The sequence below is a fragment of the Canis lupus genome, chromosome 16 (genome assembly GCF_003254725.2).
Source record: "Canis lupus dingo isolate Sandy chromosome 16, ASM325472v2, whole genome shotgun sequence".
NCBI classification, from domain to species: domain Eukaryota; kingdom Metazoa; phylum Chordata; class Mammalia; order Carnivora; family Canidae; genus Canis; species Canis lupus.
The window spans coordinates 25951589-25969503 of record NC_064258.1 but is presented as its reverse complement, the minus strand read 5'-3'; the positions used below and the strand labels follow the sequence as shown (position 1 = coordinate 25969503).

The 17915-nt window shown below is 40.3% G+C and overlaps 1 protein-coding gene across 3 annotated transcripts in view; it reads left to right on the top strand.

Moving 5' to 3' along the window:
* LOC118350911 (uncharacterized) overlaps positions 1-17915 on the top strand; it is a 119413-nt gene that overhangs the window by 64577 nt on the left and 36921 nt on the right. Inside the window, exon 6 of one of the 3 annotated variants that reach the window (XR_004805610.2) lies at positions 12508-12641. The exons of the other annotated variants lie outside the window; for them this stretch is intronic. The gene's annotated coding sequence lies outside the window, so the exon portion shown is untranslated. The remainder of the gene's footprint in view (positions 1-12507; positions 12642-17915) is intronic. 3 annotated transcript variants of the gene reach the window in all.

The following is a 17915-nucleotide window of genomic DNA, read 5'->3' as shown; positions in this document are numbered from 1 at the left end:
CAGTTCATCTGGTTTGGGTGTATGGGAAGATAATTTCCAGAAAGATCAACATTGTTAGTTCTGTCCATCATTATCTACTGCCTTGCACCAAGTGTTGTCTCTGTAGATGGTGCTTAAGATCCAGGAGCAGGTGGAAGTAGAATTTCTCTGTAGAAGCTACAAGCTGAGAGTCCTTTGTCATTGAAAATTGTGTGCCAGCACATTTTGACCTCAGCAACCCCAAAAAGATGTGGTAGGTTTCTGAAACTTAACATGTTTTTTCTCACTCATTTGCAAAATATGGGTTGCTCTCTGAAAACAGTTATTTCCCCTACCTTTCATTTCTGTCTGGGAAGCTGTTCTTGACAAAACATCACGTGTCACAGAATCTCATCACCTGAATAGCCGAGAGTCTTGATGAGTTTGAAGGTCCTTTCTGGGGTACCTCTGCTGGTGAGACCAGAATGAACAGGCAGGCGCTAGCACAGGAACATGAAATGCCTTTGATGATCTAGAAGAGAAGTTGGGGCCACCAGGGCACAACATGCCAGCCCACTCCCTCTCTCTGTGCAGAGCCTGGAGCTGTGAGCAGGGCCTTTTCACCTGTTTCTCCCTGAGTCCCGCCTCCTCTGGCACAGTCCTCACAGAGGCACCTCTTGCATAAATGGCACCGCAGAGCATAAGCAAGAGCTGTCCTTGTGTTGGCTCATATTTGCCTCATGCTTTATTTCTTCTCCATGAGCTCCCCAGCCCTACCTCCTGTCTTCCCAGGGCTCCCTTCATCAACCTAGCCTGCTCCCGACCCCCACCAGCTTCTTTCCCAGGCTTCTGATAGTCTGAACTCTCTCTTTGAAAACTGTCCTTTTCTGTCAGTTCCCTATTGCTGTAGAAATGGAACACCACAAATGTCTCCGCTTGAAGCGACTCAAATGTGTTATCTTACAGCTTTTTAGGTAGGAATCCAACCAATACAAGTCTCCTGGGCTTAAATCGAGATGCTAGCCGGGCTGAGTGCCCTTCTGGAGGCTTTGGGGAAGAATGCTTCTTTTCCTTATCTATCTTCTAAGGACCACCCACATGCCTTGGCTCCCTCCAGCCATCTTCAAAGCCAGCAGTGGCAGATTGAGTCCTCACCTTGTCACATCATTCTTAACTTACTTCAGTGATCACATCTTGTTCTCTACTTCCTCTCTCTAAGCTTAATACTTGTGTGATTTCACTGGGCCCATCTGAATAATCCAGAACAATTACCCCATTTCAAATTCCTTAACCCAATAACAGTTGCAAAGAGCTTTTTGCCATGTATGGCAATATATGCACTGGTGCCAGGAATTAAGATGTGACCATCTTTGGGATGCATTATTCTGCATACCACACCCTTACTGACTCCATTCTCTGGGAATATTCTAGGTGCCTAATACGAATCTGATATGCTAATTTATGATCAGCAATGAATGGATTTATAACCCCCCATACACATGGATACATTGTGTTTACTTTTCAGCAACTGTCTTCAGTATCCAGCCCTAAGTGGCTTATAATACAGGAATCTGAGGTACTTTGGTGGGCACAAGGAGCTGCCATTTCTGTTTGGGGTAAACAGAATAGTCTAGCCCCTCAAACCACAATGTATTGACATTTACTTGCTCTGCCTAAGGTCAGATACATGTCCCGTGAGAATTTCATCAGAACATGTAGCTTTGGGATCCAGACTTGGCATCACAAACCAGGGTTGAGCAGCATCATTGAAAACTGGATCATGTTATTTTCTTGTTCCAACTGCCTGCTGCAGCAAGTCATTAGAGCAAAGGAGTTTTTACATATGACATTAATTTCTAGGGAAGAATAAATCCTTCTGCACTGTGTTCCTCCTCTGGTAAATTAAGTTCCTTGAGGATAAAGGAAAGTAGATGTTATAGATCTCTGACTTCCAAGCCATGTGAGCATGCATATATGCACACACACACATGCTCATTCATACACACTGCATGTCTGTGAACATGAGCATGTCACAGGCAGCATAGCACTCAGCACAATGCATGTGAACTTGGAATATTTAGGACCAGCTCCTCCTTTTCTGTCCCGGATATCTCAGAGAGAGCAGACCTAGCTCAGAAAACAACAAGCAGAAATGAAAAGTGTGGAACCTTTGAGAAAGGTTTACAGGGAAGGCAAGGCTATAGATTGCTGCATGATGAGAAAACGAAGAAGGATGTGGCACATTTCTTGATATTGATCTGACCTATTAGCAACAGTGACAGGTCACTCCATTCTCCCCAAATCCTCTCCAAGCTTCAAGCAGGAGCTGTGTGTGTGTGTGTGTGTGTGTGTGCGCGCGCGCGCGCGTGCGTGCACATGTAACAGAGACAGGAAGAGGGGGGCACCTGGGTGGCTCAGTGGTTGAGCTTCTGCCTTTGGCTCAGGGTGATCCCAGGGTACTGGGATTGAGTCACATCAGGCTCCTTACAGGGAGGCTGCTTCTCCCTCTGTCTGTGTCTCTCATGAATAAATAAATAAAATCTTAAAAAAGAAAAAAAAAGAAGAGAGACAAGGAGAGGAAGAGAGAATAGGAGAGAAAAGAACTAGAAAGAGAGGAGTACTTGGAATGAAGTGGACAAGTATTTGGAATTGATAAATTTTTAACCAGGAAAACGGGCAGTTTGGTGCAGACCTGCCAAAGTTGTGAGAATGTGAAGAGAAAGTAGTAGCCTAAATGAACAGCATGAAGAGACACAGCAATCTCCCAGAGGCACAGATCATAGCCTGCAAGGCTAGATTTCAGAAGCTTTTGGAAGCCTCTGTTCTTTCTCCATTGGTTGCCACACATGAAAGTCCATTAGAGATTCATTGTGGGAGGAGGAGGGAGCTCTGTCTTCGCAAGAATGTCCCATTTTAGAAGAAAACTAGTACTCCTTGCTCTGTAGTATTAATGTTAGCAGAAATGATTTTTAATTGAGAGGAAAGCAGCTGGGAATGAGGAGGTTGAGATTTTGAAGATGGAATAGTCAGTGAAGAGCCCAGAGAGACCGAGGAAAAATTGATACAGGGCAAGAAGCATCTAATGTGAGGCTGACCCAGGAGACAGACTAGAATACGGGCTTTGTAATAACAACCAGGATATACATTTGGTTCTGCCTCCTCTGAGCTCTGGCTGATAAGCTCCTTAACCTCCTTGAGGCTTTTTTAATCCGCAAATTAGAGATAGAGCTCTGGGTTGTTGGGAAGATGTGTGTTAACGTTTATGAAGTTCAGTGCCTGATGCCTAGAAAGTGCCAGGTAACTGGCTGTTCCTGCCGTGGAGGGGGGACTGAGAGTGCTCTGAGATCCAGGTGGGGAGGTTGGAAATGCTGACACTAATGGTCCTGGACACTAGTGAGGGTGCCACACAGTACCTCATTCACTCTCCCCATTCACTCTCCAAACAACCCCTTAAAGTTGGTTCTAGAAGAATTTTCAGGAAGATTCTGACCCTATTTCCACAGAAGAAACATGAGCTAAGATAAGACATCATCTAAGTATTTGTCCCCCATCCCCTTTTTCCTGATCAGTTTTCTTCCTCTGGATCTTTCCCATAATCATGGATGGGGATTTGCATGTTACACATCTCAAAAAATATTTCTCTTGACTATGTTTTTTTCCCTACCTTTTGTCCCATGGTTATGCTCCTCTTTGCAGCAAAACTCCTAGATCAAAAAAAAAAAAAAATTGTTTATCTTGTTGTCTGAAATTCCTCTCACCCTGTCCTCCCTGAAAACCATTGCCATTAGGTGTTTGTTTCCACCACTCCATTGAAATGGCTCCTGTTAAGGACACCAGTAACTTCCATTTGCTAAATCCAAGGGTCCATTCTCAGATTGCATCTCAAGTGACTCATGAGCTGCATTTGACCCAGTTGATCGCACCCTGTCTGGCTTCCAGGATTATACACTTTCTGCTGTTCATCCTACCCCAAGGCCATTTCTTTATAATGTCCTTTGCTAGTTCTTCCTCTTCTTGCAAACCTCTTGATGATGGAGAGCTCCAGGCTCAGTCCTTTGTCCTTTCTTTTCACTATTCCCCCTCACTCCCTTAAAGATTTTATTTATCTTCAGGCTTCGTACTGACCTGTGCTGTTGGTTCTCTGCCTAGTCTCAACCCCCTATTCTTTCTCTACCCTCCTCTTCCCCAAGAGGCAGGCCACTGCAGATATTTCCCAGGCCCCCTTGCTGACTGGCTTCTGACTCTAGCTGGTAGAAGGTAACTAACTATAGGAGATGGAGTTTTCCATGGCTGTACCTCTCCCAGGGTTTCAGGCACACCATCTCCTCTCTGTTTCTTCAACAGACCTAAAAATGGTAACAGCTGTCCATCTTTGCTACTTTCTTGATGTTGACCATGCCTTATAAACCCCTTTAATCCTGCCAACACCTCCGTAAGTAGCTCCTTTATTCAATTCTTTTCTGTTAAAAGCTTTGAACATGTCACTGTTTCCTGCAGGAACTTGTCTGATAATACCATCTATAAACTGATGACTCCTGGATTTAATATGTTCAGTTTAAGTGTCTCCTGAACTCTGGCCCATATATTAAATGGGATCCTTCAAAACTATGGATGTCGCATAGCTATTTCAAATTTGACATGCTTCAATATGAGCAGATAATATTGACTCCAAATCTGCCAATGTCACTGTCTTTAAAGTTCATGACATAACAGCATCCTTCCAGAGGCTCATCCCCATGACTCCTGGGAGTCACCTTTGGTTCCTCTCCTCTCACATCCCACATCCCATCCATCAAGAAAACTTGATGGTTCAACCCTCAAAGTAAATCCAGAATCTTACCAATCTCCTCACCTCACTCCCCACTCCTGACAACGCCAACCATCACTCCCATCTTAGGCCAAGCCATTGTGCAGTTTGACTTGGATACTGTGGCAGCTTCATCATAATGAGTCTCTTGGTATCCATTCCTGCTTCTCTATTGTCTATTCTCAGCATGGCAGTCAGAATAATCCTTTTAAAAAGTGAGTTCAGAAGTTGCTGTGGCCAAGTTCAGAAAGGGTGTTGCCTGTGTTCTCCTCTAGGATTTTGATGGATTCCTGTCTCACATTTAGCTCTTTCAACCATTTTGAGTTTATCTTTATGTATGGTATAAGAGAACGGTCCAGTTTCATTCTTCTACATGTGGCTGCCCAATTTTCCCAACACCATTTATTGAAGAGATTGCTTTTTTTCCCCCCCCAGTGGATAGTCTTTCCTGCTTTGTCAAATATTAGTTGACCATAGAGTTGAGGGTTCATTTCTGGGTTCTCTATTCTGTTCCATTGATCTATGTGTCTGTTGTGCTAGTACCACACTGTCTTGATGATCATAGCTTTGTAGTACAACTTGAAGTCAGGCATTATGATGCCCATGGCTTTAGTTTTCTTTTTTAACTTTAGAAACTTTTAGAAACTTTTTAACTTTAGAAACTTTTAGAAACTTTTTTAATTCCTCTGGCTATTTGGGGTCTTTTCTGATTCCATACAAATCTTAAGATGTCTTCCTCAATTTCTTTCAGAAATGTTCTGCAGTTTTTAAAGTATAGATCCTTTATGTCCTTGGTTAGGTTTATTCCTAGGTATCTCATGGTTTTGTGTGCAATTGTAAATGGGACTGATTCCTTAACTTCTCTTTCTTCAATCTCATTGTTAGTGTATAAAAATGCCACTGATTTCTGTACATTGGTTTTGAATTGGAGAAAGACAGTCATCATGTGGTTTCACTCATATGGGGAATATAAGAAATAGTGAAAGGGACTATAAGTGAAAGGAGGGAAACTGAGCGGGGAAAAATTAGAGAGGGTGACAAACCACTATGAAACTCCTAACTCTGGGAAACAAACAAAGAGTTGCAGAAGGGGGAGGTTGGGGAGATGGGGTAACTGGGTGATGGGCACTGAGGAGGGCACTAGATGGGATGAGCACTGGGTGTTATACTATATGTTGGCAAATTGAATTTAAATTTAAAAAATATTTTTTTTAAAAAGTGAGTTCAGGTCATGTCACTCCTATTCTCAAGACTCTGCCATGGCTACCCATTTCCTACCAAGTGAGAGGCAAATTCTTTTTTTTATTTTTTTTTTATTTTTTATTTTTGAGAGGCAAATTCTTTATGACAATGTAAGAGGCCCTTCGAGACTTCAAACCCATCATCTCTGACTGCACTGCACTCCAGCTACTCTGGCCCCTCTGGCCCCCTGCTGCTCTTCAAACATCCCAGGTGAGCTCTAGTTTTAAGACGGACACTGTCCAGGTCCTCTGCCTGGACTTTTCTCCTCTGACATCTGCTTCATGAACTCCTTCACTTTCACCAAGTTTTTTTTTTTTTTTAAATCAAATACTACCCTCTTCATGAATCCAAGTCTATCCCTATTTAAAATTGCCATGCATGACCCTCATATTCCTGATGTCCCTTCGTTGTACTTTCTGTTTTCTCATAGGACTTAGTTGTTAACAGACAACACAATATTTGTTTATTAGATTTATTTTTGCATGTAATTTGTAATCATAGTTTGCATTATATTTGTAATATGTTAAGTTCATTATTTATCATTTCTACTCTGAACTGTCACTTAAGTTTTATGAGGACAGGAATCTTCACCTGTTTTATTAACTAAAGCAAGGCTTGGGGCATAGAAGACACACTAAAAGGGCAGCCCTGGTGGCTTAGCAGTTTAGCGCCGCCTTTAGCCCAGGGCGTGATCCTGGAGACCTGTGATGGAGTCCCACGTCAGGCTCCCTGCATGGAGCCTGCTTCTCCCTCTGCCTGTGTCTCTGCTCCCACCCCCCGCCTCTGTCTCTCTGTGTGTCTCTAATAAATAAATAAAAAATTTTTTTAAAAAAGAAGACACTCTAAAGATGTTTGTTTGCTTTAATGAATGGAAAATAAGTGAATTAAGAAAGTTTAATAAGGGCAGATTACCAATTAGAGCCCTATTGTCTCCTCCCACCCCTGTGTTCCTTTAACTGCACTATATATTCTACACATGTTATAGCCTTCCCTATATACTCCATAGATAATAGAGCCTTTACTATATACTCTATATATGATACAACCTTCACCATATACACTATATACAATGTAGCCCTCGACAGCAGAGCAATATGGTTAGTGGCAGCATCCACAGGCAGATTGAAAGAGTCCAGATCCCATCTATACCACTTACCTGTGATTGGGTAGGTTACTTAACCTCTTGAAGACTCATTTTGCTCATCTATATAATGATACTAAATCTTAGGCTATCATGTGGAGTAAGTCAGAAATACGCATATGTGCATGTACACATTACACTTAGCACAGTGCCTGAACTAGAGGAATGGCTCTGTACTATGAAAAGGAGAAATGCTGCAAGTGTGGGAAGTGAAATTCCATTTCATACACGTTTCCAGGCTTCTAAAGAGGGGGTAACTCTATGTAAACCTGAAGATCACACCATTCCTTTAACACTTGACCTTTGGAGTTATTATTTCTACAATCAGCATTTATCTTTCAAACAGGTTAAAGACTTCATAAAGCCCTATTATTAGAGGTTACCCAGTTATTCTTTTCCTAGCCATTGGAACTAAGAGCAGTTGTTTAAAGTCTAAGACAATTTTTCCTATATCCTGAGACAATCCTGATCCAGACAGAAGAGTTTTGAGGCAATTGTGAGTGGGCTATGGCCAGCTGCCCTAAAACATAGGCTTGTGGCTTTAGATTGAACACTGAACTTCTAGATACCCAGTGGCCCTGCAGCCCAGGGTACATACCATCTACATGTGGGCTCCTGCTGGTCACTCCAGGACTGGACTCTGCCTTGAACTCAGGCCAAGTGATGGAGCCCTGACACCTGCCCGACTCTTGAAAGTATCCCTTCTGAGAATCCTACTCCCTTACAGTACTAATTGCAGACTAGGGGCTTTTCCAAATAAATAGACTACACTGAACCTACCACTACCACTTTTCCCTGAGAACCCTGTGGAGTGTCCTGACATCTAACACCTTGGGCATATTTGGATAACAGTGCTATTCTGGGTCATTCACTGTGACCTTTGACATTATCTAGAGCCTGGTCCAAGCCCCAGGTTTTCTCTCTGTCCTACTCACATCCAGTAGTCTCACCTGATTGGATTTTGGGAAGAGGAGATGGGTGACCAGTCTTGCCAATCTGAAAAGAACATGAAAATATCACTACAATAAATAGGAATTATTATTCCAATTAACTCAGATTTCCATAGGGACTTATTAGGTAACTAGTAAGGTGTTAATTGGTCCTGCATTCCAGAGCGGCCTCGAAGGTAAGTTAAAAATTTTAAATTAAATACTTGCATGTTGCATGTGCAGATCTAAGATAGATGATAGTCCTCTGAAATTGGCATTCAAAAATCTAAATTCCAAATCAGAATAATTTGTGTTATAATCCTGTCCACTGAGCTATCTTCACAGCACGAAGTTAACTTCAGAGAGTAGAAGTGACTTATTATGTAAATCTTCTCTGATTATTTATTAATAGAAGTATTAAGTTTCCAAATAAATATATCACTGAACAAATGCCACAGATTAAATATTGAATAAATGCTTAAAGAAAATCAGTTTAGAGAGGCATGAAATACCTTTTCTGTGTTGCCCAAGCCTGTCCTGTATTGGCCTCACCATGCCTCATGGTTATAAAATGTTTTCCAAGTGGAAGCCCAGCTCTTCTACCATACAAGTTAAACAGCAGATGGCTGGCCCCAACCTAGCTCCACAAAATCGAAGGAAAAGACTGTGATTTATATTTTAATAAGTTACCACAATTAATTCTCACACACACTTCTAATCTCAAGAGTTATTACATCAGTAACTAAAAGGTTATAAAGAAAGGGGAAGATGAATGAGTGACTGAGAATGAATGAATGATAGAACCTAAAATGCCACTTTTCTTGCTGGTGGAAAGGTTTAAGCAGCATTCTTTTTCTCAGAGGTGACTCATTTTGCCTTCCTTTCATCCCCCTGCAATTAGAATGGACTTCACTTTGGGATGTGGGGATTACTGACCCAGGGGCAGTGACAGTTCTTATCAAGCAACCCGTGGACTCTCATTTATCCCTTCTGGTAATTAATTCTAATATAGCAACATTTAATACAAAGAAGAGAAATTCTTCAGGGCACAGTTTTACAAGATACTACAAAGCCTAATTGAAATTCTTTACTTTATTTTGAAAACAATCTTCCCTGAAAGGGTTTAGAAATATTTAAAAGTAATAAAAAGGCAGCTAGTAATATGAGCTTCTATCTGTGGAATAGTCCCAAGATGTGTCCATGTCTACAGAAGTGTTTTTAATCCCTAGGAATCTTGACACAGGCTGGAAGAACCATGCTCAATGTTGTCTAGAATCACACACAGATTTACATAATATTAAAGCTGGACTAGAAGTAGCCAACATGATGCTCACTAAGGACCAGGCTCTATTCTGGGGGTTGTGGAGGCCCTAAATCCTTTTTGCAAGAATAGAACTTCAGGTACAGAGAGGTTAACTAACATCCCCCATGGTCATAGAGGCAGGTAAGCCAGGTTGTGAACAAGGGTAATTTGCTCTCCACCCCAGCCCTGACTCTCCCTCAGAGAGTCATCCCACCCACTTAGTATCCAAATGGAGATAGCCAATCCAAGGAAATGTGGTGGGTACAAGGTGACATGGCCAGGGAACAGCTGAGCTGTAGTGACATTAGGCTTCCCAGCCCTTTCCTCCTACCCTACAACTAAGTCCCTATCAACCACAAGAGCACAGAATTCCAGGCATGGAAAGAAAAGTGTGTTCACTGACTTTTGTCTTCACCTCCACCCTGAGGAGGTAGAAAGGCCTCACTTTTAAACTTTTTCTGAATTTCCTAAGGCATTTGTCAGGACTGACCCTTTGGTTGCTTCCATGTAGCATTGAAAAAACTTTTTTCTCTTTGGCTTTTCTTCTGTTCATGATATCCTTTTCTAGTTAGGAAATGTCTTCTAAATAAGAAAGGCCGGAAGTTGGGACTACTACTTAACTTTCTTTCAGTCAGGGTTTTGCTGGCCCTGACTTCTTAGGATGGTCAGCTAGTAGGAAGGGTTTTGCTTCCTGCCTCTGGGCATGCACACCAGGGAGGAGGTTTGTGTCATCCCAGCACTGTGGTGGGGAGGATTAGAGTCCTTATAGCTCCCAGAAATCTAGCAAACTGAGATAATTTTTCACTCTACACGTTTTTGTGCTTTCACTTTGGATTTGATAGAATAAGATCCCCTATACTTCCAGTTGGATTTGACCTTAATATTCTTAGAGCTTTTGCTAAGGCCCTTTTATAAAATTGTCAAGCTTAATTTGTTACAGCTAAAAGCAAAGCCACCAACTACAGGTTCACCAAACATTTCTTCATTCCAAGAGAAGTCATTGGTCTATTAACCGTAGTTGATTATTTGTGTCATAAAAGGATTCTAAACACTTTTACAATCTATGAAGTATTTATTACTTTAGGTCAAATCTCATTGCTGCTAACTCCAAAATCCTTTCCATACTCTTTCGCGTAAGTGAATTCTGTTGCGAGCGAATGTTGCTTTAAAAATAATGAGCTGTCAAATGGAGCTTAGAAATCATTTAGTTTTGCAGAAGTGTTCATTGCATCAGCTATCCAAATTCAAGAAACACCTCTTTGATATGCAAATGAATTTAGTTAATTCCAACCTTAGACTTTGGCCTTTTCCAGAGATGAATTCTTTGTCTCTCTTTACTTTGCACACTTCCTTGGTTAATCTTGTCCAACAATGACCTTGCAGTGCACTTGTGTGCTATATAACTTTCATATGCTGATGACTCCCAAATATATATCTTTCATCCAAATTCTCTCCTTAGCTTCAACATGTTCAACTGCCTACAACTGCCTCAACTGCCTAACTTCACATGGATATGTCTCATGCCCTTCAACACTGATCTTCTGCTGAAACCTATTTATCCCCTTCTGTTTCTTATCCTGATAAATCTACCTAATCACCCAGTTTAGTAAATCAGAATCATGGTGACTTATCCTTTCACTTCCCCACATCAAAATAATTACCAGTCGTATTGAATAATGTTGACTGTCTCTACACATATATATTCACCTCCCTCATTTCTAGAAACTCTGATTTTGTTCAGATTTCTAACTACTACCTTCCCACCTACAAACACACACACACACACACACACACACACACACACACACGCATACACACACGAAGTCCACTGTTTTCTGGGGAAGTGAATCCCACCATCAACTTTAGGAATATTCCTGATTGGCCTAACCATAATCCCATTTTCCTTGTCATTGATTGATTCAGGAATGGGCACATGACCCAATCCAGGGTGATGAGACTCAAGGAAAAGTTTAATAGGAGCTTCTAGGAAAGTTTGTTCATATTTAATGGGTAAGCTTCTGTATATAATTCTTTATATGGAAGATGTCATGCACAGGAAATAGGTCTAGAATTGCTATAATCATCTTGCTACCATCTTGAGAATAAAATCAGCACAAAGAAGTGAGCACAGAAAATCAAGTGGACATACACAGTAGAAATCAAGGTAAGTAACTGACTTCTAAACTCTTTCTGGACTTAATATCTTGTTAGCAAGGAAATTTATTTATTGTTAGAGCCAGTTTGTACTGTTCATTTTCCAATTATTTGTTTCAAAAAAATTTCCTAAATGATTTATCAAGTCTTAATAATATCTAGTGTTTATCTTCCCATCTCTGTCTCTAAGACCACTGTCTTTGTTCAGGCTTTCATCATTTCTCACTTGGAATAGAACGATCTTCCTAATTGCTGTTGCTGCCTCTAACCTCAACCTATAGCAATCCATACTCTGCAGCTGCCAGAGTGACCTTTCTAACATTAAGAAAAAACTTTTTTTAAAAAAATTTTGCAAAGGAGAAGACATCTACTTATTTCAAATTCTGATTCAAAATTTCTTTAGGTTTTTCCTTTTTCCTGTTTTTAACCACTAGTTAATGAAAAATGACTTTATGGTTTATACTAATTTGGAAAGCACTGAAAAAGAGTGGGATTAGAGAAAGAGAAGGCATTGGCTTTGCTCCAGATCAAGACAGGCTGAGAAAAGCCTAAGAGAACAGAAGGTATGGCAGCTCTCTGGAGTGATTCTGGTCCAGCTTGGGTAAGTCTTTAATCAGACTGTGTGGTCTGAGGCTAAACATGTGGACCCCACAATGTCTTTTTTCAGATCAAGGTCAAGGCATGTTCCAATTACTATAGTTTATCTACATCTGGTGTGCCAATACTGAAGACTCGTGAGGTTCTCAGCTCTCTCATTCTTCATCACCAGCTCTGCAAGAGTGGATCACGTAAACCAAATCCTTCAGAACAAACAAGAAGAGTAGGGAGCTATAAGAGTAGGGGATACAAACTTTGGCCAGTTAATAAAGTTGTATTTCCTGTAGGAAATTGAAAGTCCTTGGCATATTATTCAATTTCACTAATGATGGTTTCTCTTCAAAAATAATGGATGACTCTTGTTTTATTTTCCTAGCACCTCAATACTCACCTATCCCTTTGTTGGAATGGTCACTTCTGCCTGGGACTATCACATTTTCAGCATGAACTTTCGTGCTCATGTAGAACCTTGATGCCCTGCCTTCATAGCCTCAGTAAATTGTTTCAGAGGTGGGTTTCTGACTCAAGCAAGGACAGTCAGAGGAAATGTCAGTCTGTTTAAATGTCTAAACTGTACACTGTAAAGCCACTAGTGATTAAATTTCCTGCAAAATAAACTGAAAAGGCAAGAATGTTGGTAAGGAGAGAGGAGAAAGAGGAAAGGGAGGAAAGGAGGGAGAGAGAGAGATAGAGATGGAGAAAGAGAAATCCAGAAAGAAACAGAGAGGAGATAAGAGAGAAATGCTTGTCAGGGCCTAAGTTTTCTGTTAATAGTTGCTTCTAAGACCTGTATATATTGCTGTCCTTAAGCTCACGGAGATATTATAGTCCTTTATGACAAATAATTCTCTCCCTTCTTTTCTACTTCCTCCTTCTTGCTTAAACTATTTCTACTTGACATTTATGACACTTGAAACCAAAATAGTGCTAATATGCCTGTCTCTTCTCTCACCACGTAACTCCATGCAGTCTATGCTACAGGCATATGATGGCACTGTTCCGTAGATCTCTACAGCTAGATCCATGGCTCTTCCAAGCTGATCTTCCCTCTCATGCTTCTAGCCTTGCCTTCGTCCATGATTTCTCTGTGATTCTTCCCACCGCCCCCCCCCATTTGTTACTTCATTTCTGGAATCCTTTTTTACACCTCTGACCCAAATTATGTGCCCTCCCCATGCTTTCTCACAGTGCCCTATGTATAACTGTATCATATTTCTTAAAACACTCTACTATATATGCTATGCTATGCCACTAACTTATATGCTAAGGTCTCTTTAGGCACAGGACTTCATCTGTCTCTCTTTCTCCAGATCCTAGCAAGGCATTCATTTGATAAATAATTCTTGACTGACTAACTCAACCAATCAATCAATCAATTGACAAAATAAGAACTATATAGCAACCTGAGTGCATTTTATAATTTGGCAAATTAGTAACATTTTAAAAATAAATAAATAAAGGACAAGATGCTAAGATTCCTGGAAAACTGGCACACACATAGTGTTGATGGCATTGCAAATTAAGTATATCCCTTTTGGAAATCAATATGATAATGAATAGCAAGTGCTGTAAACATGTTCACATCTCTAGTCCAAACGTGAAAATTTTTCCTAAGAAAGCTATTCTATATAAATGAAAAAAAAAATCGGACATGTATTTAATGGTAGCAATTTTTAATAGCAACAGAGTTAAAAGAGAAAAATTGTTACATTACTTTATAGCACATCATCTGGGTAAAATATTAGAATTATTTAAAGTAAGAAGTGAAAGCCAGAAATTGGGAAAAAATGCTGATTGTATATTAAATTTTATAAAGCAAAACTGCAAAGGAGCACATTCACGATGGTTTTTAAATTTTCAAGAATAGTTTTCAAGCCTGGAAAGCAGTAGGCAGAAATGAAGTAGTTGTGTCGAGTGATGAGATTACCAGTATTATATCCTGTTTCTCAACATTTTATTTTAATTAAAAAGAAGCAATTGTAATAATATTTATTAAGCAGAGGAAAAGTTGCTACTGTCTTCCATGTTATGAGTCCTTCCTAGTATTTCCTGCAATGCATTCTTCTGGATGCGGTATGGCTCCACCTGTCAAAAAACTTCTGACACGTGGAATTCAGTACATTCAATTGAAAACCATTTTATCTACTCAGTCACAGTCGGCACATTTGCATAATAATTTATGGACATTTGCCCTAACAATTGTGTGGGGATATGAAGCAGCTGTTCACCAGCTCAGATTTGGCTTTGCTAACAAGAGGCAGACAGCAGTGGTTAATGAAAAACAATTGCTAATAGATAATTCCAATTTAGCCTTAAAGTGCATTTTGGTATTGCCAGTACACAGAGTGACTTAAATAGAGATACAGACCTACAGCCTTATGCCTACTTCACCCCCTTACTCATCCTCCTGGCTGGACATTATGAAGAGATAGTTCCAGAGGCAATCTGGGAGCATGCTGCATGGGTGGGGCCTGGATCCTGTTCTGGCTGGAGGCAATAAATTATGAGTCCAATGATGTAGATTGTGTAGTTTGTAAGGAGCTGGGAAGGAGAACCAGGCTCAGATTAGGGCTGTGAGAACTCCAGCCTAAAACACCGGACCCTTATTACAGGTTCTCTAGAAAGTGAATGTCACCCAAAAACAGGCATAGGAAGCCAACCAACCCTAGGACAGAGCTTTGACCCTTAGCTCAGTTACCTTTGTTGAATGGTTAACCCTCTTTAAACCTCAGTTTGTTCATCTATAAGAGGAAGAATTTGAAAGAAGGTCTATGAGTTCCCTCCCAGCCTTGTGATTCTCTAAGTAAAAGTTGGGACTAGAATTATTTTAGATAGATTGTCTTTAAGTAAGCCCAAATGCATTGGGGACATATCTGTGATTGCTGAAGCCCTCAGTCATTCCTTCTGAGTATAACTTCTGAGTTTTAGTGCAAATTTGGAATGACAATGGGACTCAAATTAGAACTTGGGTAATTGGTGAACTGTGCAGTAGAATATTTTTAATATATTGCAAGTTTCAGTTCATATACCACAACTTAATTGAATGTGCCCTAAAGCCCTTCAATTAAAAAAAAGTGCAGAAACTAGCATTTTCAAGATAAGTGTGGGACCTTAACCAAACTCTAAGAAAACAAAATAGTAAGTTTTTGAAAGGTTAATAACATTTTTCTAATCAAAGCAATAATGGAGATGTAGAGACTATGTTCTTCTTTATGGTGTATAAGAGAGTTTGATAGTTCCATCTTAGGAGCAACCTGATACTCTCAGGAATGAAGTTGAGAAATGAGTATCTTTGTAGGATCACCCTTGGCAATGCGTGTGACTCAGTCTACTACCGTGATGAGGTGTGTTAGCAAGGCCCTGGACAATCTGGCCCCTCCTTCTTGCCAGCCTCATCTCCTGCTTTTCTGGGTTTCCCATCCTTTTTCCATCACAATGTTCCTGAATTCCCAGTCTTTTTGTATGCTGTTCCTTGGCCTGAATTTGGTTCCCTCCTTTTCCAACTTTCCTATTGAAAAATCTTCCTCCTAATCCTTTGAGAGCTGGGTCACCTGATTTCGAAGCCAGTTAAATCCAAGTTAACCTCTTGGCTCTACTGCTTATTATTTGTATAACTTGGATCCAGGTTTTTAGGTAAGGGATTCACATTCTAGTGAAAGAAAAAAATAGGTCAGCTCTGAATCGGTTCTTCAAAGATGTAAATGACATTTTAAGAAAAGGCAATGGTAGGCGTAAGACACAGAGGTGTGGAAAGAATGGAACAATTAGTATAAACCAACATAACCAGAATACAGTATTAGGAAGGAAGAAAGAGTTTGGAGATAAGGTAGGAAAGTAGGCAAGGAGCCAGAAAATAAGAGACCTTTTGTGACATACTAAGAAGTTTGAAATATCTGTAAAGAAATTGGAAAGGCTTTGAAGGGTTCCATTCCAAGGAGCCCTTGATTCCTCCTACTAACTCTGTCATAGTCTCACAGCTTTTTCAGGATTTCACACTATTAATGCAACATGGCACAGATTCTGCTGTTTCTCTTTGAGGGCAAATGTTATATGTTCAGGTAACTCTTCATCTTGGTTTATTTGAAACAGTCCTGGTTTCACTTGTTGTCCTGGTTTAATTATTAATAGTGCTCCCCTTTTATTCTCAAAAGCATCCCACATTGGACACTCAATATTATTTCATCACTGCAAGAGGTTATATATGGAGAAATTCAAAATTATTGCTAAAAGGTTAATGAAATAGTTTGGAAAAGAAAGCCAGAAATCATTCTTAAGAGAAGCTAGAAAGTCTCCAACTACTGGCTATGGATAATCACATCTGAGAGAGGAGATAGGCAGCATGGGGGTTCAGGGTGGTTCTGCAGCCAAGCTTGCAGTGCTCAGTTGCTGATTATATACCTGCTTTCTGTGTGTCCTTAGACTAACTACCTAACCTCTCTGTGCTCCAGTTTCTCACTCATAAAATGAAGAAGAATTAATAGGGCCTACCCTTGTGAGATTCAAAAGAGGTAAAATAGGTAGAGACTTTGCCAAGCCTGACATGAAGCAAGAACTTGATAGAGACAGTATTTATTAATGGATTGGTAGTTGAACATGATTTACCTTGTGGATGAGATAAAATATGTTGTGATTCTGCTTATTGTGTCTGAATAGCCCATACACTTCTATGTTTTACATGGATCTGGGATGTCACACCTTTAAAAAAATACTAGCATCCTCATTACTTATTACCTGAAATTTTTCAATTGAGCAAATAAACAAAGTCCTCTTTAAAAAAAAAAAAAAGAAAGAAAACAAAGCACAAAAAAATCCCAAAACAAAACAAGAGTTCATTAGGGACAATGGTCACACTGCTGAACTTGTTTCCTAACATAGCTGTCCTCCCCACTAGAAGGAGCTTTCTTCGAGCACAGGGCTGTTTGACCTGGCTACATGTTTTTGTATTTGTCCTTTTATTTGGTTCATAATAAGAATAGAATAAGTTGGGGGTTTCTGTGTTTGCTGTTGTTGGTTTATTTATTTCTTTTTGGAGAGAAGTTGGGATAATTTCCCAACCTAAACAAAGATGTACTCTGAAACACAACTGTGTGACCATCATTTAATGACTTCATGTTACAAGTTTATGAGATTTCTCAACTGCAGTCAAGTACACCTTGCCCTCTAACAGCCTGCATCCTTTAGTTGGATGATACAGAATAAACAAGGTCAGCACTCTACAGAGGAAACTTCCAACACCCCTTTAGTAAAGTTAAGGTTCGATTTAAGTTTGGAGAAAGACAGGAAATTGCAACAACACACCAGGTAGATAGGGAGAGGTTAGTTTTAAAGATGACATGAACTTTGCAACCCAGGGTTTTATGTTTTCCCTAGAGGTGGCATACTGAGTGATGAGACAACATGAACCCTGGGGACAGACTCCAGCCCCAGTACTGGCACTTACTTGCCATGGAAACTTGGGTGAGTTACTTGCATTAGTGGGGTTCTCTAGAAGCCAGAGCCAAAGGTACAAGATTCTGTACTCACCCCTCACTGGGGAGCATAGTCCCTACAGGAGGAATAAGGGCAAAGGGGAGTGAGGCAGGGAAAGGAGAATAGATAGAAGGAAGTGTAGGCCTGGGCTGATTGTAGCTTCATGACAAGCTCATTTCTCAGACTTGCTAGATAGCTTTAAAGAAGCAGTAGGAAACTATTTCCTGTGGGAAGAAAGGAGAAATTATCTACAGATTCTTGCCTTCCATTGATCAAAGTTCCCTACCACTGAGAGTTAACTCCCCCAACTTCTAG